Source organism: Pleurodeles waltl, unplaced genomic scaffold (genome assembly GCF_031143425.1).
Source record: "Pleurodeles waltl isolate 20211129_DDA unplaced genomic scaffold, aPleWal1.hap1.20221129 scaffold_72, whole genome shotgun sequence".
In the NCBI taxonomy this organism is placed as follows: Eukaryota; Metazoa; Chordata; class Amphibia; order Caudata; family Salamandridae; genus Pleurodeles; species Pleurodeles waltl.
This window is the reverse complement of record NW_027150393.1, coordinates 2,675,409-2,701,243: the sequence shown is the minus strand read 5'-3', so window position 1 is coordinate 2,701,243 and position 25,835 is coordinate 2,675,409. Positions and strand designations below refer to the sequence as shown.

General features: G+C 48.6%; 8 non-coding genes across 8 annotated transcripts; all 8 read left to right on the top strand.

Annotated features, from left to right (window-relative positions):
* The first annotated feature begins 580 nt into the window (after positions 1-580).
* TRNAP-AGG (transfer RNA proline (anticodon AGG)) lies at positions 581-652 on the top strand. The gene has a single exon. It is a non-coding gene; the product is annotated as a tRNA-Pro (tRNA).
* A 3,501-nt stretch (positions 653-4,153) lies between these two features.
* TRNAP-AGG (transfer RNA proline (anticodon AGG)) lies at positions 4,154-4,225 on the top strand. Its single transcript has one exon. It is a non-coding gene; the product is annotated as a tRNA-Pro (tRNA).
* Positions 4,226-7,736: 3,511 nt separating this feature from the next.
* TRNAP-AGG (transfer RNA proline (anticodon AGG)) lies at positions 7,737-7,808 on the top strand. The gene has a single exon. It is a non-coding gene; the product is annotated as a tRNA-Pro (tRNA).
* Positions 7,809-11,319: 3,511 nt separating this feature from the next.
* Positions 11,320-11,391, top strand: TRNAP-AGG (transfer RNA proline (anticodon AGG)). Its single transcript has one exon. It is a non-coding gene; the product is annotated as a tRNA-Pro (tRNA).
* A 3,510-nt stretch (positions 11,392-14,901) lies between these two features.
* On the top strand, positions 14,902-14,973 carry TRNAP-AGG (transfer RNA proline (anticodon AGG)). Its single transcript has one exon. It is a non-coding gene; the product is annotated as a tRNA-Pro (tRNA).
* Positions 14,974-18,484: 3,511 nt separating this feature from the next.
* TRNAP-AGG (transfer RNA proline (anticodon AGG)) lies at positions 18,485-18,556 on the top strand. Its single transcript has one exon. It is a non-coding gene; the product is annotated as a tRNA-Pro (tRNA).
* A 3,501-nt stretch (positions 18,557-22,057) lies between these two features.
* On the top strand, positions 22,058-22,129 carry TRNAP-AGG (transfer RNA proline (anticodon AGG)). Its single transcript has one exon. It is a non-coding gene; the product is annotated as a tRNA-Pro (tRNA).
* A 3,511-nt stretch (positions 22,130-25,640) lies between these two features.
* On the top strand, positions 25,641-25,712 carry TRNAP-AGG (transfer RNA proline (anticodon AGG)). The gene has a single exon. It is a non-coding gene; the product is annotated as a tRNA-Pro (tRNA).
* The last annotated feature ends 123 nt before the right edge of the window (positions 25,713-25,835 follow it).

Here is a 25,835-nt window from a genome sequence, read left to right as displayed (position 1 = left end):
CGTCAGCGCCAAAATCCAACGCCATCCCAGGGGTGTCGTTAGAGTGGCGCACTGAGGAGAAATGTTTTCATTTCTCCTTGTTTTTGCTCTTGCTATGTGTGATGCATTCTGCAGCACACATAGAAGTAAGAGCAAATCACCATTGAAGATTTTTTTTTTGGGCAGGAAGGTGTCCCTTCCTGCACAAAAACAATTTCCCCCTCAACGCAGTCATCCTTGTACCATGGTGCAAGAACGGCTGCGTTGGCGCTCAGCAGCTAATTTAGAGCTGGCGCAGGGGGAAGCACAGGGGTGCGCTGTATTCTACTAAATACGGCGCTTTCCTGCATTTTGAAAATGACGGCACGTGGGGCTTGCAAATTTGGCACAGCGTCGCGCTTAGTCATTTTCTTGTAAATCTGGGCCAAAATGTCTAAAGGATAGAGGCTTTTTATGTCATGTTCGATGAAGACCATGCAAATGACTCTAGTCGTACTGCAAAAGAGAGCACCATGTGCAGTTTCTTGCTTTGGGATGTAGTCTCCCACTCTCTGTCACCAATCCTCCGAGCAGGGTCGGAGCCGTTGCATTTCTGTGCCCAGGCTCGTTGGTCTAGGGGTATGATTCTCGCTTAGGGTGCGAGAGGTCCCGGGTTCAAATCCCGGACGAGCCCATTTTAGCGGAAAACAATCAAATCCTGCTCAAAATACACAACCCCTCAACATTTCTCATTTTACTCGAAGCATTGTTGCGCAAAACATATTTTTTGCCTCAGGCGAAAAATGGATTACAATGCCTTGGCTTCCTTCCTGCTTGCTCTCAGTGCGCCCTGTGTGATGATTTCACAGGCTCTCCTTCCTGGCATTTAGGCATCAGATATTTGTCTGTCTCTGCCCGCAGCTATGGGATTTTTCAGGACGTCTGAGTGTATGCATGCTGGCCGACACCGCTGCAATTTTCACACTTACCCCTCGCATTCCGAGCAACTGCTGATAAAGTATAGAGGAAATCGTGCAAACATATGAGGGGAACTGTGCTCCTTCAGTCAAATCAGCAAGCTTGTTTCTGTAGTGTAGTGGTTATCACGTTCGCCTCACACGCGAAAAGTCCCCGGTTTGAGACCGGGCAGAAACACTTGGCAGCAGCAGCTTTTGTGTTTGCTCCCTAAAACCTCAGTCTCTCTCAATGCACACTTATACAGAAATGACCTTTAAAAACTTGTGACCTGTGTAAAACGTGCTTTACTATTGCAGGACGCTAAAAAGTTATCTGCATCCCTCGGTGGTCGTGCATGTGCATTGTTTCTTGTTCTGTTTTTTTTTTTTTTTCTTGGCCATGTTATATTGTGGGGCCTTTAAAGCTGTGACTTTGATAGGAACATTGCAAGCGGCAAAATCAACAAGTGCAGACTGAAGAGTCCGACCTGCACACTGTTTTGGCTGTCAGGATGGCCGAGTGGTCTAAGGCGCCAGACTCAAGAGAGCTTGATCTTCAGTGAAGCTGAGCCTTCTGGTCTCTTCATGGAGGCGTGGGTTCAAATCCCACTTCTGACAGGTGTATTTTCTTCCCTTAAATCTTGCTCTGCTTGCAGAGCCAGCTCCCCAGACCACTATCTTTGGAAGCTGCTGTGGCATGTGAGGAGAAATCCACCAACCCATCGGCTGGGCCCTCAATCAAAATTCTGTGTATTACTGGAAGGGGCGTCTCAGGCACACCTTCTGTTAGAGCTGCACTTTATGACAGTAACTACCATGCTGGTTTCTACTTAAGCAGTTGATTCTATCGTTTGAAGTGAGGCTCTCCTGCCACCTTTTGGGCAAAGAAGACTCTGCCCCTGCAACAACACAGGCAGACAAGCTCAAACTAGGTTTCTTGGTTAGGTGGGCGGAGCATATTGGCAATGGTGCCTCCTCGTGACTTGCAATTTACATGAAGAAGACAGAGAGGCAGCTGGGAGTAGGCAGTACCCATGAACCCCTGAACACTGTCTTGCGACTAGCACACAATTCTGAAATGAGGCGGGGGAAAGGAGGTGATTTCCCCATCAAGGGCCATTCCGGGAAATCAGCCACCCTGCGTCTCCCAGGTGAGTGTTTCAGGCCTATGAGCCACTAATATAAATCTCGCCTGATCGAGCCCTGACCGAGCAAGTGTGCTTGAATCCAAGAGGCATGCTCCTCTGGCTCAAGAGCTAGCAGGCCCTTCAGTGCTTCTGGTTGGGAAATCTAAGGTGCAAGGGTCCATGACTAGCAGCGGGTTACAACTACCAGAAAGGGTCTGCTTTTCACATCAGTCCCCTAGTTCAGCTCACTGGCACAGGGCATTTTGACTACCTCTTGCCTTGCTAGAGACAAACAAAAAATCCTTGACAGAAAACATCAATTGCTATGGCACGCTTAGAGAGAGAGAGCCTCCAAATGGCCCTGCTTTTCTGAAAGACGCTTCAGAAGATGTTTCAAATGACTATGCAGCGGCAGTCTAGTTGGTATAGGGGTATGATTCTCGCTTCGGGTGTGAGAGGACCTCGGTTCAAATCCCAGACAAACCCCTACCTTTATAGGTTCAGTCTGTGTTTTAAACAGGAGTATTTCTGCTTTTCACTCTTGTAAGATGTCATGTTGCAATGCAATACATGCTTTATACTGGCGTCGAGACGGTTCAGCATCATGAAGGTATGCGAGATTTCTTTGCAACTGCTTTTCTGTGCTGGAGCAGCAGTGCTCGTAGGAACATTAAATGCACAGTGCTTCTCCATGGTAATTTCGGGTCCAGTTCTGAAATCACCTCTTGGAATGAAAGTGATCCCAGTTCCTTTCTTCCAAGGGAAGAGATTGTGTTCCGGAAGGCTCAGCTTTGAGCGTCATGAACATTGGCCCTCATCCTTGCATCCCAGTCCAATGCATAGCCACATAAAGCAAGCAGGTGTGTCTGTTTCCATAGTGTGGTGGTTCCAGTACAATGCATAGCCACATGAAGCAAGCCGGCAAGTGTGTCTGCTTGTGTAGTGTAGTGGTTATCATGCGCACCTCACATGCGAAAGGTCCCTGGTTCGAGTCGCTGGGCTTTTTCACAGTATTTGCATTTCCTGCCTCACCTGACAGGCAAGCTGAGATAAAAGAGACTGTGTCTATCCCTCACCATCGTGAGGTACTACGCTCCTGGGGCATCTGTCACAGCTCACCAAGAGGAGTTGCGCCAGCTTACGGCAGTCAGTTGCTCACTGTTTGACCTTTGCAATGAAGCCTGAGCCTACAGCATTCAAGCCAGCCAAGGAAGGAAGGTACGAGAGCGAAAATAGCTTTCCTGCCCTCACCAAGAACACACACCTTGAGCAAATAAAGTGCCAGACTTACAAGGCCCTATCGCCACCGGAGCATCACTTTTAGTGACGCCCCGGTGGCACTATGCACTGCGCGGTATTTACAAGATGGCGTTCAGCCACTTTTTGTGGCTTAACACCACCTTGTAAATACGGCCCCTTAGCACGCAGCGCGTTCCCTGGAAGGGGCGTGCAATGGGTGTTGTTGGGAGTGTGCCACAGCAACACCATAGCATTTTGATGCTGCTCCAGATTTAGGAGTTGGCGTAAATCTGCGTCAGCGCCAAAATCCAACGCCATCCCAGGGGTGTCGTTAGAGTGGCGCACTGAGGAGAAATGTTTTCATTTCTCCTTGTTTTTGCTCTTGCTATGTGTGATGCATTCTGCAGCACACATAGAAGTAAGAGCAAATCACCATTGAAGATTTTTTTTTTGGGCAGGAAGGTGTCCCTTCCTGCACAAAAACAATTTCCCCCTCAACGCAGTCATCCTTGTACCATGGTGCAAGAACGGCTGCGTTGGCGCTCAGCAGCTAATTTAGAGCTGGCGCAGGGGGAAGCACAGGGGTGCGCTGTATTCTACTAAATACGGCGCTTTCCTGCATTTTGAAAATGACGGCACGTGGGGCTTGCAAATTTGGCACAGCGTCGCGCTTAGTCATTTTCTTGTAAATCTGGGCCAAAATGTCTAAAGGATAGAGGCTTTTTATGTCATGTTCGATGAAGACCATGCAAATGACTCTAGTCGTACTGCAAAAGAGAGCACCATGTGCAGTTTCTTGCTTTGGGATGTAGTCTCCCACTCTCTGTCACCAATCCTCCGAGCAGGGTCGGAGCCGTTGCATTTCTGTGCCCAGGCTCGTTGGTCTAGGGGTATGATTCTCGCTTAGGGTGCGAGAGGTCCCGGGTTCAAATCCCGGACGAGCCCATTTTAGCGGAAAACAATCAAATCCTGCTCAAAATACACAACCCCTCAACATTTCTCATTTTACTCGAAGCATTGTTGCGCAAAACATATTTTTTGCCTCAGGCGAAAAATGGATTACAATGCCTTGGCTTCCTTCCTGCTTGCTCTCAGTGCGCCCTGTGTGATGATTTCACAGGCTCTCCTTCCTGGCATTTAGGCATCAGATATTTGTCTGTCTCTGCCCGCAGCTATGGGATTTTTCAGGACGTCTGAGTGTATGCATGCTGGCCGACACCGCTGCAATTTTCACACTTACCCCTCGCATTCCGAGCAACTGCTGATAAAGTATAGAGGAAATCGTGCAAACATATGAGGGGAACTGTGCTCCTTCAGTCAAATCAGCAAGCTTGTTTCTGTAGTGTAGTGGTTATCACGTTCGCCTCACACGCGAAAAGTCCCTGGTTTGAGACCGGGCAGAAACACTTGGCAGCAGCAGCTTTTGTGTTTGCTCCCTAAAACCTCAGTCTCTCTCAATGCACACTTAGACAGAAATGACCTTTAAAAACTTGTGACCTGTGTAAAACGTGCTTTACTATTGCAGGACGCTAAAAAGTTATCTGCATCCCTCGGTGGTCGTGCATGTGCATTGTTTCTTGTTCTGTTTTTTTTTTTTTTTCTTGGCCATGTTATATTGTGGGGCCTTTAAAGCTGTGACTTTGATAGGAACATTGCAAGCGGCAAAATCAACAAGTGCAGACTGAAGAGTCCGACCTGCACACTGTTTTGGCTGTCAGGATGGCCGAGTGGTCTAAGGCGCCAGACTCAAGAGAGCTTGATCTTCAGTGAAGCTGAGCCTTCTGGTCTCTTCATGGAGGCGTGGGTTCAAATCCCACTTCTGACAGGTGTATTTTCTTCCCTTAAATCTTGCTCTGCTTGCAGAGCCAGCTCCTCACACCACTATCTTTGGAAGCTGCTGTGGCATGTGAGGAGAAATCCACCAACCCATCGGCTGGGCCCTCAATCAAAATTCTGTGTATTACTGGAAGGGGCGTCTCAGGCACACCTTCTGTTAGAGCTGCACTTTATGACAGTAACTACCATGCTGGTTTCTACTTAAGCAGTTGATTCTATCGTTTGAAGTGAGGCTCTCCTGCCACCTTTTGGGCAAAGAAGACTCTGCCCCTGCAACAACACAGGCAGACAAGCTCAAACTAGGTTTCTTGGTTAGGTGGGCGGAGCATATTGGCAATGGTGCCTCCTCGTGACTTGCAATTTACATGAAGAAGACAGAGAGGCAGCTGGGAGTAGGCAGTACCCATGAACCCCTGAACACTGTCTTGCGACTAGCACACAATTCTGAAATGAGGCGGGGGAAAGGAGGTGATTTCCCCATCAAGGGCCATTCCGGGAAAACAGCCACCCTGCGTCTCCCAGCTGAGTGTTTCAGGCCTATGAGCCACTAATATAAATCTCGCCTGATCGAGCCTGATCGAGCGCTGACCGAGCAAGTGTGCTTGAATCCAAGAGGCATGCTCCTCTGGCTCAAGAGCTAGCAGGCCCTTCAGTGCTTCTGGTTGGGAAATCTAAGGTGCAAGGGTCCATGACTAGCAGCGGGTTACAACTACCAGAAAGGGTCTGCTTTTCACATCAGTCCCCTAGTTCAGCTCACTGGCACAGGGCATTTTGACTACCTCTTGCCTTGCTAGAGACAAACAAAAAATCCTTGACAGAAAACATCAATTGCTATGGCACGCTTAGAGAGAGAGAGCCTCCAAATGGCCCTGTTTTTCTGAAAGACGCTTCAGAAGATGTTTCAAATGACTATGCAGCGGCAGTCTAGTTGGTATAGGGGTATGATTCTCGCTTCGGGTGTGAGAGGACCTCGGTTCAAATCCCAGACAAACCCCTACCTTTATAGGTTCAGTCTGTGTTTTAAACAGGAGTATTTCTGCTTTTCACTCTTGTAAGATGTCATGTTGCAATGCAATACATGCTTTATACTGGCGTCGAGACGGTTCAGCATCATGAAGGTATGCGAGATTTCTTTGCAACTGCTTTTCTGTGCTGGAGCAGCAGTGCTCGTAGGAACATTAAATGCACAGTGCTTCTCCATGGTAATTTCGGGTCCAGTTCTGAAATCACCTCTTGGAATGAAAGTGATCCCAGTTCCTTTCTTCCAAGGGAAGAGATTGTGTTCCGGAAGGCTCAGCTTTGAGCGTCATGAACATTGGCCCTCATCCTTGCATCCCAGTCCAATGCATAGCCACATAAAGCAAGCAGGTGTGTCTGTTTCCATAGTGTGGTGGTTCCAGTACAATGCATAGCCACATGAAGCAAGCCGGCAAGTGTGTCTGCTTGTGTAGTGTAGTGGTTATCATGCGCACCTCACATGCGAAAGGTCCCTGGTTCGAGTCGCTGGGCTTTTTCACAGTATTTGCATTTCCTGCCTCACCTGACAGGCAAGCTGAGATAAAAGAGACTGTGTCTATCCCTCACCATCGTGAGGTACTACGCTCCTGGGGCATCTGTCACAGCTCACCAAGAGGAGTTGCGCCAGCTTACGGCAGTCAGTTGCTCACTGTTTGACCTTTGCAATGAAGCCTGAGCCTACAGCATTCAAGCCAGCCAAGGAAGGAAGGTACGAGAGCGAAAATAGCTTTCCTGCCCTCACCAAGAACACACACCTTGAGCAAATAAAGTGCCAGACTTACAAGGCCCTATCGCCACCGGAGCATCACTTTTAGTGACGCCCCGGTGGCACTATGCACTGCGCGGTATTTACAAGATGGCGTTCAGCCACTTTTTGTGGCTTAACACCACCTTGTAAATACGGCCCCTTAGCACGCAGCGCGTTCCCTGGAAGGGGCGTGCAATGGGTGTTGTTGGGAGTGTGCCACAGCAACACCATAGCATTTTGATGCTGCTCCAGATTTAGGAGTTGGCGTAAATCTGCGTCAGCGCCAAAATCCAACGCCATCCCAGGGGTGTCGTTAGAGTGGCGCACTGAGGAGAAATGTTTTCATTTCTCCTTGTTTTTGCTCTTGCTATGTGTGATGCATTCTGCAGCACACATAGAAGTAAGAGCAAATCACCATTGAAGATTTTTTTTTTGGGCAGGAAGGTGTCCCTTCCTGCACAAAAACAATTTCCCCCTCAACGCAGTCATCCTTGTACCATGGTGCAAGAACGGCTGCGTTGGCGCTCAGCAGCTAATTTAGAGCTGGCGCAGGGGGAAGCACAGGGGTGCGCTGTATTCTACTAAATACGGCGCTTTCCTGCATTTTGAAAATGACGGCACGTGGGGCTTGCAAATTTGGCACAGCGTCGCGCTTAGTCATTTTCTTGTAAATCTGGGCCAAAATGTCTAAAGGATAGAGGCTTTTTATGTCATGTTCGATGAAGACCATGCAAATGACTCTAGTCGTACTGCAAAAGAGAGCACCATGTGCAGTTTCTTGCTTTGGGATGTAGTCTCCCACTCTCTGTCACCAATCCTCCGAGCAGGGTCGGAGCCGTTGCATTTCTGTGCCCAGGCTCGTTGGTCTAGGGGTATGATTCTCGCTTAGGGTGCGAGAGGTCCCGGGTTCAAATCCCGGACGAGCCCATTTTAGCGGAAAACAATCAAATCCTGCTCAAAATACACAACCCCTCAACATTTCTCATTTTACTCGAAGCATTGTTGCGCAAAACATATTTTTTGCCTCAGGCGAAAAATGGATTACAATGCCTTGGCTTCCTTCCTGCTTGCTCTCAGTGCGCCCTGTGTGATGATTTCACAGGCTCTCCTTCCTGGCATTTAGGCATCAGATATTTGTCTGTCTCTGCCCGCAGCTATGGGATTTTTCAGGACGTCTGAGTGTATGCATGCTGGCCGACACCGCTGCAATTTTCACACTTACCCCTCGCATTCCGAGCAACTGCTGATAAAGTATAGAGGAAATCGTGCAAACATATGAGGGGAACTGTGCTCCTTCAGTCAAATCAGCAAGCTTGTTTCTGTAGTGTAGTGGTTATCACGTTCGCCTCACACGCGAAAAGTCCCTGGTTTGAGACCGGGCAGAAACACTTGGCAGCAGCAGCTTTTGTGTTTGCTCCCTAAAACCTCAGTCTCTCTCAATGCACACTTAGACAGAAATGACCTTTAAAAACTTGTGACCTGTGTAAAACGTGCTTTACTATTGCAGGACGCTAAAAAGTTATCTGCATCCCTCGGTGGTCGTGCATGTGCATTGTTTCTTGTTCTGTTTTTTTTTTTTTTTCTTGGCCATGTTATATTGTGGGGCCTTTAAAGCTGTGACTTTGATAGGAACATTGCAAGCGGCAAAATCAACAAGTGCAGACTGAAGAGTCCGACCTGCACACTGTTTTGGCTGTCAGGATGGCCGAGTGGTCTAAGGCGCCAGACTCAAGAGAGCTTGATCTTCAGTGAAGCTGAGCCTTCTGGTCTCTTCATGGAGGCGTGGGTTCAAATCCCACTTCTGACAGGTGTATTTTCTTCCCTTAAATCTTGCTCTGCTTGCAGAGCCAGCTCCTCACACCACTATCTTTGGAAGCTGCTGTGGCATGTGAGGAGAAATCCACCAACCCATCGGCTGGGCCCTCAATCAAAATTCTGTGTATTACTGGAAGGGGCGTCTCAGGCACACCTTCTGTTAGAGCTGCACTTTATGACAGTAACTACCATGCTGGTTTCTACTTAAGCAGTTGATTCTATCGTTTGAAGTGAGGCTCTCCTGCCACCTTTTGGGCAAAGAAGACTCTGCCCCTGCAACAACACAGGCAGACAAGCTCAAACTAGGTTTCTTGGTTAGGTGGGCGGAGCATATTGGCAATGGTGCCTCCTCGTGACTTGCAATTTACATGAAGAAGACAGAGAGGCAGCTGGGAGTAGGCAGTACCCATGAACCCCTGAACACTGTCTTGCGACTAGCACACAATTCTGAAATGAGGCGGGGGAAAGGAGGTGATTTCCCCATCAAGGGCCATTCCGGGAAAACAGCCACCCTGCGTCTCCCAGCTGAGTGTTTCAGGCCTATGAGCCACTAATATAAATCTCGCCTGATCGAGCCTGATCGAGCGCTGACCGAGCAAGTGTGCTTGAATCCAAGAGGCATGCTCCTCTGGCTCAAGAGCTAGCAGGCCCTTCAGTGCTTCTGGTTGGGAAATCTAAGGTGCAAGGGTCCATGACTAGCAGCGGGTTACAACTACCAGAAAGGGTCTGCTTTTCACATCAGTCCCCTAGTTCAGCTCACTGGCACAGGGCATTTTGACTACCTCTTGCCTTGCTAGAGACAAACAAAAAATCCTTGACAGAAAACATCAATTGCTATGGCACGCTTAGAGAGAGAGAGCCTCCAAATGGCCCTGTTTTTCTGAAAGACGCTTCAGAAGATGTTTCAAATGACTATGCAGCGGCAGTCTAGTTGGTATAGGGGTATGATTCTCGCTTCGGGTGTGAGAGGACCTCGGTTCAAATCCCAGACAAACCCCTACCTTTATAGGTTCAGTCTGTGTTTTAAACAGGAGTATTTCTGCTTTTCACTCTTGTAAGATGTCATGTTGCAATGCAATACATGCTTTATACTGGCGTCGAGACGGTTCAGCATCATGAAGGTATGCGAGATTTCTTTGCAACTGCTTTTCTGTGCTGGAGCAGCAGTGCTCGTAGGAACATTAAATGCACAGTGCTTCTCCATGGTAATTTCGGGTCCAGTTCTGAAATCACCTCTTGGAATGAAAGTGATCCCAGTTCCTTTCTTCCAAGGGAAGAGATTGTGTTCCGGAAGGCTCAGCTTTGTGCGTCATGAACATTGGCCCTCATCCTTGCATCCCAGTCCAATGCATAGCCACATAAAGCAAGCAGGTGTGTCTGTTTCCATAGTGTGGTGGTTCCAGTACAATGCATAGCCACATGAAGCAAGCCGGCAAGTGTGTCTGCTTGTGTAGTGTAGTGGTTATCATGCGCACCTCACATGCGAAAGGTCCCTGGTTCGAGTCGCTGGGCTTTTTCACAGTATTTGCATTTCCTGCCTCACCTGACAGGCAAGCTGAGATAAAAGAGACTGTGTCTATCCCTCACCATCGTGAGGTACTACGCTCCTGGGGCATCTGTCACAGCTCACCAAGAGGAGTTGCGCCAGCTTACGGCAGTCAGTTGCTCACTGTTTGACCTTTGCAATGAAGCCTGAGCCTACAGCATTCAAGCCAGCCAAGGAAGGAAGGTACGAGAGCGAAAATAGCTTTCCTGCCCTCACCAAGAACACACACCTTGAGCAAATAAAGTGCCAGACTTACAAGGCCCTATCGCCACCGGAGCATCACTTTTAGTGACGCCCCGGTGGCACTATGCACTGCGCGGTATTTACAAGATGGCGTTCAGCCACTTTTTGTGGCTTAACACCACCTTGTAAATACGGCCCCTTAGCACGCAGCGCGTTCCCTGGAAGGGGCGTGCAATGGGTGTTGTTGGGAGTGTGCCACAGCAACACCATAGCATTTTGATGCTGCTCCAGATTTAGGAGTTGGCGTAAATCTGCGTCAGCGCCAAAATCCAACGCCATCCCAGGGGTGTCGTTAGAGTGGCGCACTGAGGAGAAATGTTTTCATTTCTCCTTGTTTTTGCTCTTGCTATGTGTGATGCATTCTGCAGCACACATAGAAGTAAGAGCAAATCACCATTGAAGATTTTTTTTTTGGGCAGGAAGGTGTCCCTTCCTGCACAAAAACAATTTCCCCCTCAACGCAGTCATCCTTGCACCATGGTGCAAGAACGGCTGCGTTGGCGCTCAGCAGCTAATTTAGAGCTAGCGCAGGGGGAAGTACAGGGGTGCGCTGTATTCTACTAAATACGGCGCTTTCCTGCATTTTGAAAATGACGGCACGTGGGGCTTGCAAATTTGGCACAGCGTCGCGCTTAGTCATTTTCTTGTAAATCTGGGCCAAAATGTCTAAAGGATAGAGGCTTTTTATGTCATGTTCGATGAAGACCATGCAAATGACTCTAGTCGTACTGCAAAAGAGAGCACCATGTGCAGTTTCTTGCTTTGGGATGTAGTCTCCCACTCTCTGTCACCAATCCTCCGAGCAGGGTCGGAGCCGTTGCATTTCTGTGCCCAGGCTCGTTGGTCTAGGGGTATGATTCTCGCTTAGGGTGCGAGAGGTCCCGGGTTCAAATCCCGGACGAGCCCATTTTAGCGGAAAACAATCAAATCCTGCTCAAAATACACAACCCCTCAACATTTCTCATTTTACTCGAAGCATTGTTGCGCAAAACATATTTTTTGCCTCAGGCGAAAAATGGATTACAATGCCTTGGCTTCCTTCCTGCTTGCTCTCAGTGCGCCCTGTGTGATGATTTCACAGGCTCTCCTTCCTGGCATTTAGGCATCAGATATTTGTCTGTCTCTGCCCGCAGCTATGGGATTTTTCAGGACGTCTGAGTGTATGCATGCTGGCCGACACCGCTGCAATTTTCACACTTACCCCTCGCATTCCGAGCAACTGCTGATAAAGTATAGAGGAAATCGTGCAAACATATGAGGGGAACTGTGCTCCTTCAGTCAAATCAGCAAGCTTGTTTCTGTAGTGTAGTGGTTATCACGTTCGCCTCACACGCGAAAAGTCCCCGGTTTGAGACCGGGCAGAAACACTTGGCAGCAGCAGCTTTTGTGTTTGCTCCCTAAAACCTCAGTCTCTCTCAATGCACACTTAGACAGAAATGACCTTTAAAAACTTGTGACCTGTGTAAAACGTGCTTTACTATTGCAGGACGCTAAAAAGTTATCTGCATCCCTCGGTGGTCGTGCATGTGCATTGTTTCTTGTTCTGTATTTTTTTTTTTTTCTTGGCCATGTTATATTGTGGGGCCTTTAAAGCTGTGACTTTGATAGGAACATTGCAAGCGGCAAAATCAACAAGTGCAGACTGAAGAGTCCGACCTGCACACTGTTTTGGCTGTCAGGATGGCCGAGTGGTCTAAGGCGCCAGACTCAAGAGAGCTTGATCTTCAGTGAAGCTGAGCCTTCTGGTCTCTTCATGGAGGCGTGGGTTCAAATCCCACTTCTGACAGGTGTATTTTCTTCCCTTAAATCTTGCTCTGCTTGCAGAGCCAGCTCCTCAGACCACTATCTTTGGAAGCTGCTGTGGCATGTGAGGAGAAATCCACCAACCCATCGGCTGGGCCCTCAATCAAAATTCTGTGTATTACTGGAAGGGGCGTCTCAGGCACACCTTCTGTTAGAGCTGTACTTTATGACAGTAACTACCATGCTGGTTTCTACTTAAGCAGTTGATTCTATCGTTTGAAGTGAGGCTCTCCTGCCACCTTTTGGGCAAAGAAGACTCTGCCCCTGCAACAACACAGGCAGACAAGCTCAAACTAGGTTTCTTGGTTAGGTGGGCGGAGCATATTGGCAATGGTGCCTCCTCGTGACTTGCAATTTACATGAAGAAGACAGAGAGGCAGCTGGGAGTAGGCAGTACCCATGAACCCCTGAACACTGTCTTGCGACTAGCACACAATTCTGAAATGAGGCGGGGGAAAGGAGGTGATTTCCCCATCAAGGGCCATTCCGGGAAATCAGCCACCCTGCGTCTCCCAGGTGAGTGTTTCAGGCCTATGAGCCACTAATATAAATCTCGCCTGATCGAGCCTGATCGAGCGCTGACCGAGCAAGTGTGCTTGAATCCAAGAGGCATGCTCCTCTGGCTCAAGAGCTAGCAGGCCCTTCAGTGCTTCTGGTTGGGAAATCTAAGGTGCAAGGGTCCATGACTAGCAGCGGGTTACAACTACCAGAAAGGGTCTGCTTTTCACATCAGTCCCCTAGTTCAGCTCACTGGCACAGGGCATTTTGACTACCTCTTGCCTTGCTAGAGACAAACAAAAAATCCTTGACAGAAAACATCAATTGCTATGGCACGCTTAGAGAGAGAGAGCCTCCAAATGGCCCTGCTTTTCTGAAAGACGCTTCAGAAGATGTTTCAAATGACTATGCAGCGGCAGTCTAGTTGGTATAGGGGTATGATTCTCGCTTCGGGTGTGAGAGGACCTCGGTTCAAATCCCAGACAAACCCCTACCTTTAGAGGTTCAGTCTGTGTTTTAAACAGGAGTATTTCTGCTTTTCACTCTTGTAAGATGTCATGTTGCAATGCAATACATGCTTTATACTGGCGTCGAGACGGTTCAGCATCATGAAGGTATGCGAGATTTCTTTGCAACTGCTTTTCTGTGCTGGAGCAGCAGTGCTCGTAGGAACATTAAATGCACAGTGCTTCTCCATGGTAATTTCGGGTCCAGTTCTGAAATCACCTCTTGGAATGAAAGTGATCCCAGTTCCTTTCTTCCAAGGGAAGAGATTGTGTTCCGGAAGGCTCAGCTTTGAGCGTCATGAACATTGGCCCTCATCCTTGCATCCCAGTCCAATGCATAGCCACATAAAGCAAGCAGGTGTGTCTGTTTCCATAGTGTGGTGGTTCCAGTACAATGCATAGCCACATGAAGCAAGCAGCAAGTGTGTCTGCTTGTGTAGTGTAGTGGTTATCATGCGCACCTCACATGCGAAAGGTCCCTGGTTCGAGTCGCTGGGCTTTTTCACAGTATTTGCATTTCCTGCCTCACCTGACAGGCAAGCTGAGATAAAAGAGACTGTGTCTATCCCTCACCATCGTGAGGTACTACGCTCCTGGGGCATCTGTCACAGCTCACCAAGAGGAGTTGCGCCAGCTTACGGCAGTCAGTTGCTCACTGTTTGACCTTTGCAATGAAGCCTGAGCCTACAGCATTCAAGCCAGCCAAGGAAGGAAGGTACGAGAGCGAAAATAGCTTTCCTGCCCTCACCAAGAACACACACCTTGAGCAAATAAAGTGCCAGACTTACAAGGCCCTATCGCCACCGGAGCATCACTTTTAGTGACGCCCCTGTGGCACTATGCACTGCGCGGTATTTACAAGATGGCGTTCAGCCACTTTTTGTGGCTTAACACCACCTTGTAAATACGGCCCCTTAGCACGCAGCGCGTTCCCTGGAAGGGGCGTGCAATGGGTGTTGTTGGGAGTGTGCCACAGCAACACCATAGCATTTTGATGCTGCTCCAGATTTAGGAGTTGGCGTAAATCTGCGTCAGCGCCAAAATCCAACGCCATCCCAGGGGTGTCGTTAGAGTGGCGCACTGAGGAGAAATGTTTTCATTTCTCCTTGTTTTTGCTCTTGCTATGTGTGATGCATTCTGCAGCACACATAGAAGTAAGAGCAAATCACCATTGAAGATTTTTTTTTTGGGCAGGAAGGTGTCCCTTCCTGCACAAAAACAATTTCCCCCTCAACGCAGTCATCCTTGTACCATGGTGCAAGAACGGCTGCGTTGGCGCTCAGCAGCTAATTTAGAGCTGGCGCAGGGGGAAGCACAGGGGTGCGCTGTATTCTACTAAATACGGCGCTTTCCTGCATTTTGAAAATGACGGCACGTGGGGCTTGCAAATTTGGCACAGCGTCGCGCTTAGTCATTTTCTTGTAAATCTGGGCCAAAATGTCTAAAGGATAGAGGCTTTTCATGTCATGTTCGATGAAGACCATGCAAATGACTCTAGTCGTACTGCAAAAGAGAGCACCATGTGCAGTTTCTTGCTTTGGGATGTAGTCTCCCACTCTCTGTCACCAATCCTCCGAGCAGGGTCGGAGCCGTTGCATTTCTGTGCCCAGGCTCGTTGGTCTAGGGGTATGATTCTCGCTTAGGGTGCGAGAGGTCCCGGGTTCAAATCCCGGACGAGCCCATTTTAGCGGAAAACAATCAAATCCTGCTCAAAATACACAACCCCTCAACATTTCTCATTTTACTCGAAGCATTGTTGCGCAAAACATATTTTTTGCCTCAGGCGAAAAATGGATTACAATGCCTTGGCTTCCTTCCTGCTTGCTCTCAGTGCGCCCTGTGTGATGATTTCACAGGCTCTCCTTCCTGGCATTTAGGCATCAGATATTTGTCTGTCTCTGCCCGCAGCTATGGGATTTTTCAGGACGTCTGAGTGTATGCATGCTGGCCGACACCGCTGCAATTTTCACACTTACCCCTCGCATTCCGAGCAACTGCTGATAAAGTATAGAGGAAATCGTGCAAACATATGAGGGGAACTGTGCTCCTTCAGTCAAATCAGCAAGCTTGTTTCTGTAGTGTAGTGGTTATCACGTTCGCCTCACACGCGAAAAGTCCCCGGTTTGAGACCGGGCAGAAACACTTGGCAGCAGCAGCTTTTGTGTTTGCTCCCTAAAACCTCAGTCTCTCTCAATGCACACTTAGACAGAAATGACCTTTAAAAACTTGTGACCTGTGTAAAACGTGCTTTACTATTGCAGGACGCTAAAAAGTTATCTGCATCCCTCGGTGGTCGTGCATGTGCATTGTTTCTTGTTCTGTTTTTTTTTTTTTTTCTTGGCCATGTTATATTGTGGGGCCTTTAAAGCTGTGACTTTGATAGGAACATTGCAAGCGGCAAAATCAACAAGTGCAGACTGAAGAGTCCGACCTGCACACTGTTTTGGCTGTCAGGATGGCCGAGTGGTCTAAGGCGCCAGACTCAAGAGAGCTTGATCTTCAGTGAAGCTGAGCCTTCTGGTCTCTTCATGGAGGCGTGGGTTCAAATCCCACTTCTGACAGGTGTATTTTCTTCCCTTAAATCTTGCTCTGCTTGCAGAGCCAGCTCCTCAGACCACTATCTTTGGAAGCTGCTGTGGCATGTGAGGAGAAATCCACCAACCCATCGGCTGGGCCCTCAATCAAAATTCTGTGTATTACTGGAAGGGGCGTCTCAGGCACACCTTCTGTTAGAGCTGTACTTTATGACAGTAACTACCATGCTGGTTTCTACTTAAGCAGTTGATTCTATCGTTTGAAGTGAGGCTCTCCTGCCACCTTTTGGGCAAAGAAGACTCTGCCCCTGCAACAACACAGGCAGACAAGCTCAAACTAGGTTTCTTGGTTAGGTGGGCGGAGCATATTGGCAATGGTGCCTCCTCGTGACTTGCAATTTACATGAAGAAGACAGAGAGGCAGCTGGGAGTAGGCAGTACCCATGAACCCCTGAACACTGTCTTGCGACTAGCACACAATTCTGAAATGAGGCGGGGGAAAGGAGGTGATTTCCCCATCAAGGGCCATTCCGGGAAATCAGCCACCCTGCGTCTCCCAGGTGAGTGTTTCAGGCCTATGAGCCACTAATATAAATCTCGCCTGATCGAGCCTGATCGAGCGCTGACCGAGCAAGTGTGCTTGAATCCAAGAGGCATGCTCCTCTGGCTCAAGAGCTAGCAGGCCCTTCAGTGCTTCTGGTTGGGAAATCTAAGGTGCAAGGGTCCATGACTAGCAGCGGGTTACAACTACCAGAAAGGGTCTGCTTTTCACATCAGTCCCCTAGTTCAGCTCACTGGCACAGGGCATTTTGACTACCTCTTGCCTTGCTAGAGACAAACAAAAAATCCTTGACAGAAAACATCAATTGCTATGGCACGCTTAGAGAGAGAGAGCCTCCAAATGGCCCTGCTTTTCTGAAAGACGCTTCAGAAGATGTTTCAAATGACTATGCAGCGGCAGTCTAGTTGGTATAGGGGTATGATTCTCGCTTCGGGTGTGAGAGGACCTCGGTTCAAATCCCAGACAAACCCCTACCTTTAGAGGTTCAGTCTGTGTTTTAAACAGGAGTATTTCTGCTTTTCACTCTTGTAAGATGTCATGTTGCAATGCAATACATGCTTTATACTGGCGTCGAGACGGTTCAGCATCATGAAGGTATGCGAGATTTCTTTGCAACTGCTTTTCTGTGCTGGAGCAGCAGTGCTCGTAGGAACATTAAATGCACAGTGCTTCTCCATGGTAATTTCGGGTCCAGTTCTGAAATCACCTCTTGGAATGAAAGTGATCCCAGTTCCTTTCTTCCAAGGGAAGAGATTGTGTTCCGGAAGGCTCAGCTTTGAGCGTCATGAACATTGGCCCTCATCCTTGCATCCCAGTCCAATGCATAGCCACATAAAGCAAGCAGGTGTGTCTGTTTCCATAGTGTGGTGGTTCCAGTACAATGCATAGCCACATGAAGCAAGCCGGCAAGTGTGTCTGCTTGTGTAGTGTAGTGGTTATCATGCGCACCTCACATGCGAAAGGTCCCTGGTTCGAGTCGCTGGGCTTTTTCACAGTATTTGCATTTCCTGCCTCACCTGACAGGCAAGCTGAGATAAAAGAGACTGTGTCTATCCCTCACCATCGTGAGGTACTACGCTCCTGGGGCATCTGTCACAGCTCACCAAGAGGAGTTGCGCCAGCTTACGGCAGTCAGTTGCTCACTGTTTGACCTTTGCAATGAAGCCTGAGCCTACAGCATTCAAGCCAGCCAAGGAAGGAAGGTACGAGAGCGAAAATAGCTTTCCTGCCCTCACCAAGAACACACACCTTGAGCAAATAAAGTGCCAGACTTACAAGGCCCTATCGCCACCGGAGCATCACTTTTAGTGACGCCCCGGTGGCACTATGCACTGCGCGGTATTTACAAGATGGCGTTCAGCCACTTTTTGTGGCTTAACACCACCTTGTAAATACGGCCCCTTAGCACGCAGCGCGTTCCCTGGAAGGGGCGTGCAATGGGTGTTGTTGGGAGTGTGCCACAGCAACACCATAGCATTTTGATGCTGCTCCAGATTTAGGAGTTGGCGTAAATCTGCGTCAGCGCCAAAATCCAACGCCATCCCAGGGGTGTCGTTAGAGTGGCGCACTGAGGAGAAATGTTTTCATTTCTCCTTGTTTTTGCTCTTGCTATGTGTGATGCATTCTGCAGCACACATAGAAGTAAGAGCAAATCACCATTGAAGATTTTTTTTTTGGGCAGGAAGGTGTCCCTTCCTGCACAAAAACAATTTCCCCCTCAACGCAGTCATCCTTGTACCATGGTGCAAGAACGGCTGCGTTGGCGCTCAGCAGCTAATTTAGAGCTGGCGCAGGGGGAAGCACAGGGGTGCGCTGTATTCTACTAAATACGGCGCTTTCCTGCATTTTGAAAATGACGGCACGTGGGGCTTGCAAATTTGGCACAGCGTCGCGCTTAGTCATTTTCTTGTAAATCTGGGCCAAAATGTCTAAAGGATAGAGGCTTTTTATGTCATGTTCGATGAAGACCATGCAAATGACTCTAGTCGTACTGCAAAAGAGAGCACCATGTGCAGTTTCTTGCTTTGGGATGTAGTCTCCCACTCTCTGTCACCAATCCTCCGAGCAGGGTCGGAGCCGTTGCATTTCTGTGCCCAGGCTCGTTGGTCTAGGGGTATGATTCTCGCTTAGGGTGCGAGAGGTCCCGGGTTCAAATCCCGGACGAGCCCATTTTAGCGGAAAACAATCAAATCCTGCTCAAAATACACAACCCCTCAACATTTCTCATTTTACTCGAAGCATTGTTGCGCAAAACATATTTTTTGCCTCAGGCGAAAAATGGATTACAATGCCTTGGCTTCCTTCCTGCTTGCTCTCAGTGCGCCCTGTGTGATGATTTCACAGGCTCTCCTTCCTGGCATTTAGGCATCAGATATTTGTCTGTCTCTGCCCGCAGCTATGGGATTTTTCAGGACGTCTGAGTGTATGCATGCTGGCCGACACCGCTGCAATTTTCACACTTACCCCTCGCATTCCGAGCAACTGCTGATAAAGTATAGAGGAAATCGTGCAAACATATGAGGGGAACTGTGCTCCTTCAGTCAAATCAGCAAGCTTGTTTCTGTAGTGTAGTGGTTATCACGTTCGCCTCACACGCGAAAAGTCCCCGGTTTGAGACCGGGCAGAAACACTTGGCAGCAGCAGCTTTTGTGTTTGCTCCCTAAAACCTCAGTCTCTCTCAATGCACACTTATACAGAAATGACCTTTAAAAACTTGTGACCTGTGTAAAACGTGCTTTACTATTGCAGGACGCTAAAAAGTTATCTGCATCCCTCGGTGGTCGTGCATGTGCATTGTTTCTTGTTCTGTTTTTTTTTTTTTTTCTTGGCCATGTTATATTGTGGGGCCTTTAAAGCTGTGACTTTGATAGGAACATTGCAAGCGGCAAAATCAACAAGTGCAGACTGAAGAGTCCGACCTGCACACTGTTTTGGCTGTCAGGATGGCCGAGTGGTCTAAGGCGCCAGACTCAAGAGAGCTTGATCTTCAGTGAAGCTGAGCCTTCTGGTCTCTTCATGGAGGCGTGGGTTCAAATCCCACTTCTGACAGGTGTATTTTCTTCCCTTAAATCTTGCTCTGCTTGCAGAGCCAGCTCCCCAGACCACTATCTTTGGAAGCTGCTGTGGCATGTGAGGAGAAATCCACCAACCCATCGGCTGGGCCCTCAATCAAAATTCTGTGTATTACTGGAAGGGGCGTCTCAGGCACACCTTCTGTTAGAGCTGCACTTTATGACAGTAACTACCATGCTGGTTTCTACTTAAGCAGTTGATTCTATCGTTTGAAGTGAGGCTCTCCTGCCACCTTTTGGGCAAAGAAGACTCTGCCCCTGCAACAACACAGGCAGACAAGCTCAAACTAGGTTTCTTGGTTAGGTGGGCGGAGCATATTGGCAATGGTGCCTCCTCGTGACTTGCAATTTACATGAAGAAGACAGAGAGGCAGCTGGGAGTAGGCAGTACCCATGAACCCCTGAACACTGTCTTGCGACTAGCACACAATTCTGAAATGAGGCGGGGGAAAGGAGGTGATTTCCCCATCAAGGGCCATTCCGGGAAATCAGCCACCCTGCGTCTCCCAGGTGAGTGTTTCAGGCCTATGAGCCACTAATATAAATCTCGCCTGATCGAGCCCTGACCGAGCAAGTGTGCTTGAATCCAAGAGGCATGCTCCTCTGGCTCAAGAGCTAGCAGGCCCTTCAGTGCTTCTGGTTGGGAAATCTAAGGTGCAAGGGTCCATGACTAGCAGCGGGTTACAACTACCAGAAAGGGTCTGCTTTTCACATCAGTCCCCTAGTTCAGCTCACTGGCACAGGGCATTTTGACTACCTCTTGCCTTGCTAGAGACAAACAAAAAATCCTTGACAGAAAACATCAATTGCTATGGCACGCTTAGAGAGAGAGAGCCTCCAAATGGCCCTGCTTTTCTGAAAGACGCTTCAGAAGATGTTTCAAATGACTATGCAGCGGCAGTCTAGTTGGTATAGGGGTATGATTCTCGCTTCGGGTGTGAGAGGACCTCGGTTCAAATCCCAGACAAACCCCTACCTTTATAGGTTCAGTCTGTGTTTTAAACAGGAGTATTTCTGCTTTTCACTCTTGTAAGATGTCATGTTGCAATGCAATACATGCTTTATACTGGCGTCGAGACGGTTCAGCATCATGAAGGTATGCGAGATTTCTTTGCAACTGCTTTTCTGTGCTGGAGCAGCAGTGCTCGTAGGAACATTAAATGCACAGTGCTTCTCCATGGTAATTTCGGGTCCAGTTCTGAAATCACCTCTTGGAATGAAAGTGATCCCAGTTCCTTTCTTCCAAGGGAAGAGATTGTGTTCCGGAAGGCTCAGCTTTGAGCGTCATGAACATTGGCCCTCATCCTTGCATCCCAGTCCAATGCATAGCCACATAAAGCAAGCAGGTGTGTCTGTTTCCATAGTGTGGTGGTTCCAGTACAATGCATAGCCACATGAAGCAAGCCGGCAAGTGTGTCTGCTTGTGTAGTGTAGTGGTTATCATGCGCACCTCACATGCGAAAGGTCCCTGGTTCGAGTCGCTGGGCTTTTTCACAGTATTTGCATTTCCTGCCTCACCTGACAGGCAAGCTGAGATAAAAGAGACTGTGTCTATCCCTCACCATCGTGAGGTACTACGCTCCTGGGGCATCTGTCACAGCTCACCAAGAGGAGTTGCGCCAGCTTACGGCAGTCAGTTGCTCACTGTTTGACCTTTGCAATGAAGCCTGAGCCTACAGCATTCAAGCCAGCCAAGGAAGGAAGGTACGAGAGCGAAAATAGCTTTCCTGCCCTCACCAAGAACACACACCTTGAGCAAATAAAGTGCCAGACTTACAAGGCCCTATCGCCACCGGAGCATCACTTTTAGTGACGCCCCGGTGGCACTATGCACTGCGCGGTATTTACAAGATGGCGTTCAGCCACTTTTTGTGGCTTAACACCACCTTGTAAATACGGCCCCTTAGCACGCAGCGCGTTCCCTGGAAGGGGCGTGCAATGGGTGTTGTTGGGAGTGTGCCACAGCAACACCATAGCATTTTGATGCTGCTCCAGATTTAGGAGTTGGCGTAAATCTGCGTCAGCGCCAAAATCCAACGCCATCCCAGGGGTGTCGTTAGAGTGGCGCACTGAGGAGAAATGTTTTCATTTCTCCTTGTTTTTGCTCTTGCTATGTGTGATGCATTCTGCAGCACACATAGAAGTAAGAGCAAATCACCATTGAAGATTTTTTTTTTGGGCAGGAAGGTGTCCCTTCCTGCACAAAAACAATTTCCCCCTCAACGCAGTCATCCTTGTACCATGGTGCAAGAACGGCTGCGTTGGCGCTCAGCAGCTAATTTAGAGCTGGCGCAGGGGGAAGCACAGGGGTGCGCTGTATTCTACTAAATACGGCGCTTTCCTGCATTTTGAAAATGACGGCACGTGGGGCTTGCAAATTTGGCACAGCGTCGCGCTTAGTCATTTTCTTGTAAATCTGGGCCAAAATGTCTAAAGGATAGAGGCTTTTTATGTCATGTTCGATGAAGACCATGCAAATGACTCTAGTCGTACTGCAAAAGAGAGCACCATGTGCAGTTTCTTGCTTTGGGATGTAGTCTCCCACTCTCTGTCACCAATCCTCCGAGCAGGGTCGGAGCCGTTGCATTTCTGTGCCCAGGCTCGTTGGTCTAGGGGTATGATTCTCGCTTAGGGTGCGAGAGGTCCCGGGTTCAAATCCCGGACGAGCCCATTTTAGCGGAAAACAATCAAATCCTGCTCAAAATACACAACCCCTCAACATTTCTCATTTTACTCGAAGCATTGTTGCGCAAAACATATTTTTTGCCTCAGGCGAAAAATGGATTACAATGCCTTGGCTTCCTTCCTGCTTGCTCTCAGTGCGCCCTGTGTGATGATTTCACAGGCTCTCCTTCCTGGCATTTAGGCATCAGATATTTGTCTGTCTCTGCCCGCAGCTATGGGATTTTTCAGGACGTCTGAGTGTATGCATGCTGGCCGACACCGCTGCAATTTTCACACTTACCCCTCGCATTCCGAGCAACTGCTGATAAAGTATAGAGGAAATCGTGCAAACATATGAGGGGAACTGTGCTCCTTCAGTCAAATCAGCAAGCTTGTTTCTGTAGTGTAGTGGTTATCACGTTCGCCTCACACGCGAAAAGTCCCTGGTTTGAGACCGGGCAGAAACACTTGGCAGCAGCAGCTTTTGTGTTTGCTCCCTAAAACCTCAGTCTCTCTCAATGCACACTTAGACAGAAATGACCTTTAAAAACTTGTGACCTGTGTAAAACGTGCTTTACTATTGCAGGACGCTAAAAAGTTATCTGCATCCCTCGGTGGTCGTGCATGTGCATTGTTTCTTGTTCTGTTTTTTTTTTTTTTTCTTGGCCATGTTATATTGTGGGGCCTTTAAAGCTGTGACTTTGATAGGAACATTGCAAGCGGCAAAATCAACAAGTGCAGACTGAAGAGTCCGACCTGCACACTGTTTTGGCTGTCAGGATGGCCGAGTGGTCTAAGGCGCCAGACTCAAGAGAGCTTGATCTTCAGTGAAGCTGAGCCTTCTGGTCTCTTCATGGAGGCGTGGGTTCAAATCCCACTTCTGACAGGTGTATTTTCTTCCCTTAAATCTTGCTCTGCTTGCAGAGCCAGCTCCTCACACCACTATCTTTGGAAGCTGCTGTGGCATGTGAGGAGAAATCCACCAACCCATCGGCTGGGCCCTCAATCAAAATTCTGTGTATTACTGGAAGGGGCGTCTCAGGCACACCTTCTGTTAGAGCTGCACTTTATGACAGTAACTACCATGCTGGTTTCTACTTAAGCAGTTGATTCTATCGTTTGAAGTGAGGCTCTCCTGCCACCTTTTGGGCAAAGAAGACTCTGCCCCTGCAACAACACAGGCAGACAAGCTCAAACTAGGTTTCTTGGTTAGGTGGGCGGAGCATATTGGCAATGGTGCCTCCTCGTGACTTGCAATTTACATGAAGAAGACAGAGAGGCAGCTGGGAGTAGGCAGTACCCATGAACCCCTGAACACTGTCTTGCGACTAGCACACAATTCTGAAATGAGGCGGGGGAAAGGAGGTGATTTCCCCATCAAGGGCCATTCCGGGAAAACAGCCACCCTGCGTCTCCCAGCTGAGTGTTTCAGGCCTATGAGCCACTAATATAAATCTCGCCTGATCGAGCCTGATCGAGCGCTGACCGAGCAAGTGTGCTTGAATCCAAGAGGCATGCTCCTCTGGCTCAAGAGCTAGCAGGCCCTTCAGTGCTTCTGGTTGGGAAATCTAAGGTGCAAGGGTCCATGACTAGCAGCGGGTTACAACTACCAGAAAGGGTCTGCTTTTCACATCAGTCCCCTAGTTCAGCTCACTGGCACAGGGCATTTTGACTACCTCTTGCCTTGCTAGAGACAAACAAAAAATCCTTGACAGAAAACATCAATTGCTATGGCACGCTTAGAGAGAGAGAGCCTCCAAATGGCCCTGTTTTTCTGAAAGACGCTTCAGAAGATGTTTCAAATGACTATGCAGCGGCAGTCTAGTTGGTATAGGGGTATGATTCTCGCTTCGGGTGTGAGAGGACCTCGGTTCAAATCCCAGACAAACCCCTACCTTTATAGGTTCAGTCTGTGTTTTAAACAGGAGTATTTCTGCTTTTCACTCTTGTAAGATGTCATGTTGCAATGCAATACATGCTTTATACTGGCGTCGAGACGGTTCAGCATCATGAAGGTATGCGAGATTTCTTTGCAACTGCTTTTCTGTGCTGGAGCAGCAGTGCTCGTAGGAACATTAAATGCACAGTGCTTCTCCATGGTAATTTCGGGTCCAGTTCTGAAATCACCTCTTGGAATGAAAGTGATCCCAGTTCCTTTCTTCCAAGGGAAGAGATTGTGTTCCGGAAGGCTCAGCTTTGTGCGTCATGAACATTGGCCCTCATCCTTGCATCCCAGTCCAATGCATAGCCACATAAAGCAAGCAGGTGTGTCTGTTTCCATAGTGTGGTGGTTCCAGTACAATGCATAGCCACATGAAGCAAGCCGGCAAGTGTGTCTGCTTGTGTAGTGTAGTGGTTATCATGCGCACCTCACATGCGAAAGGTCCCTGGTTCGAGTCGCTGGGCTTTTTCACAGTATTTGCATTTCCTGCCTCACCTGACAGGCAAGCTGAGATAAAAGAGACTGTGTCTATCCCTCACCATCGTGAGGTACTACGCTCCTGGGGCATCTGTCACAACTCACCAAGAGGAGTTGCGCCAGCTTACGGCAGTCAGTTGCTCACTGTTTGACCTTTGCAATGAAGCCTGAGCCTACAGCATTCAAGCCAGCCAAGGAAGGAAGGTACGAGAGCGAAAATAGCTTTCCTGCCCTCACCAAGAACACACACCTTGAGCAAATAAAGTGCCAGACTTACAAGGCCCTATCGCCACCGGAGCATCACTTTTAGTGACGCCCCGGTGGCACTATGCACTGCGCGGTATTTACAAGATGGCGTTCAGCCACTTTTTGTGGCTTAACACCACCTTGTAAATACGGCCCCTTAGCACGCAGCGCGTTCCCTGGAAGGGGCGTGCAATGGGTGTTGTTGGGAGTGTGCCACAGCAACACCATAGCATTTTGATGCTGCTCCAGATTTAGGAGTTGGCGTAAATCTGCGTCAGCGCCAAAATCCAACGCCATCCCAGGGGTGTCGTTAGAGTGGCGCACTGAGGAGAAATGTTTTCATTTCTCCTTGTTTTTGCTCTTGCTATGTGTGATGCATTCTGCAGCACACATAGAAGTAAGAGCAAATCACCATTGAAGATTTTTTTTTTGGGCAGGAAGGTGTCCCTTCCTGCACAAAAACAATTTCCCCCTCAACGCAGTCATCCTTGCACCATGGTGCAAGAACGGCTGCGTTGGCGCTCAGCAGCTAATTTAGAGCTAGCGCAGGGGGAAGTACAGGGGTGCGCTGTATTCTACTAAATACGGCGCTTTCCTGCATTTTGAAAATGACGGCACGTGGGGCTTGCAAATTTGGCACAGCGTCGCGCTTAGTCATTTTCTTGTAAATCTGGGCCAAAATGTCTAAAGGATAGAGGCTTTTTATGTCATGTTCGATGAAGACCATGCAAATGACTCTAGTCGTACTGCAAAAGAGAGCACCATGTGCAGTTTCTTGCTTTGGGATGTAGTCTCCCACTCTCTGTCACCAATCCTCCGAGCAGGGTCGGAGCCGTTGCATTTCTGTGCCCAGGCTCGTTGGTCTAGGGGTATGATTCTCGCTTAGGGTGCGAGAGGTCCCGGGTTCAAATCCCGGACGAGCCCATTTTAGCGGAAAACAATCAAATCCTGCTCAAAATACACAACCCCTCAACATTTCTCATTTTACTCGAAGCATTGTTGCGCAAAACATATTTTTTGCCTCAGGCGAAAAATGGATTACAATGC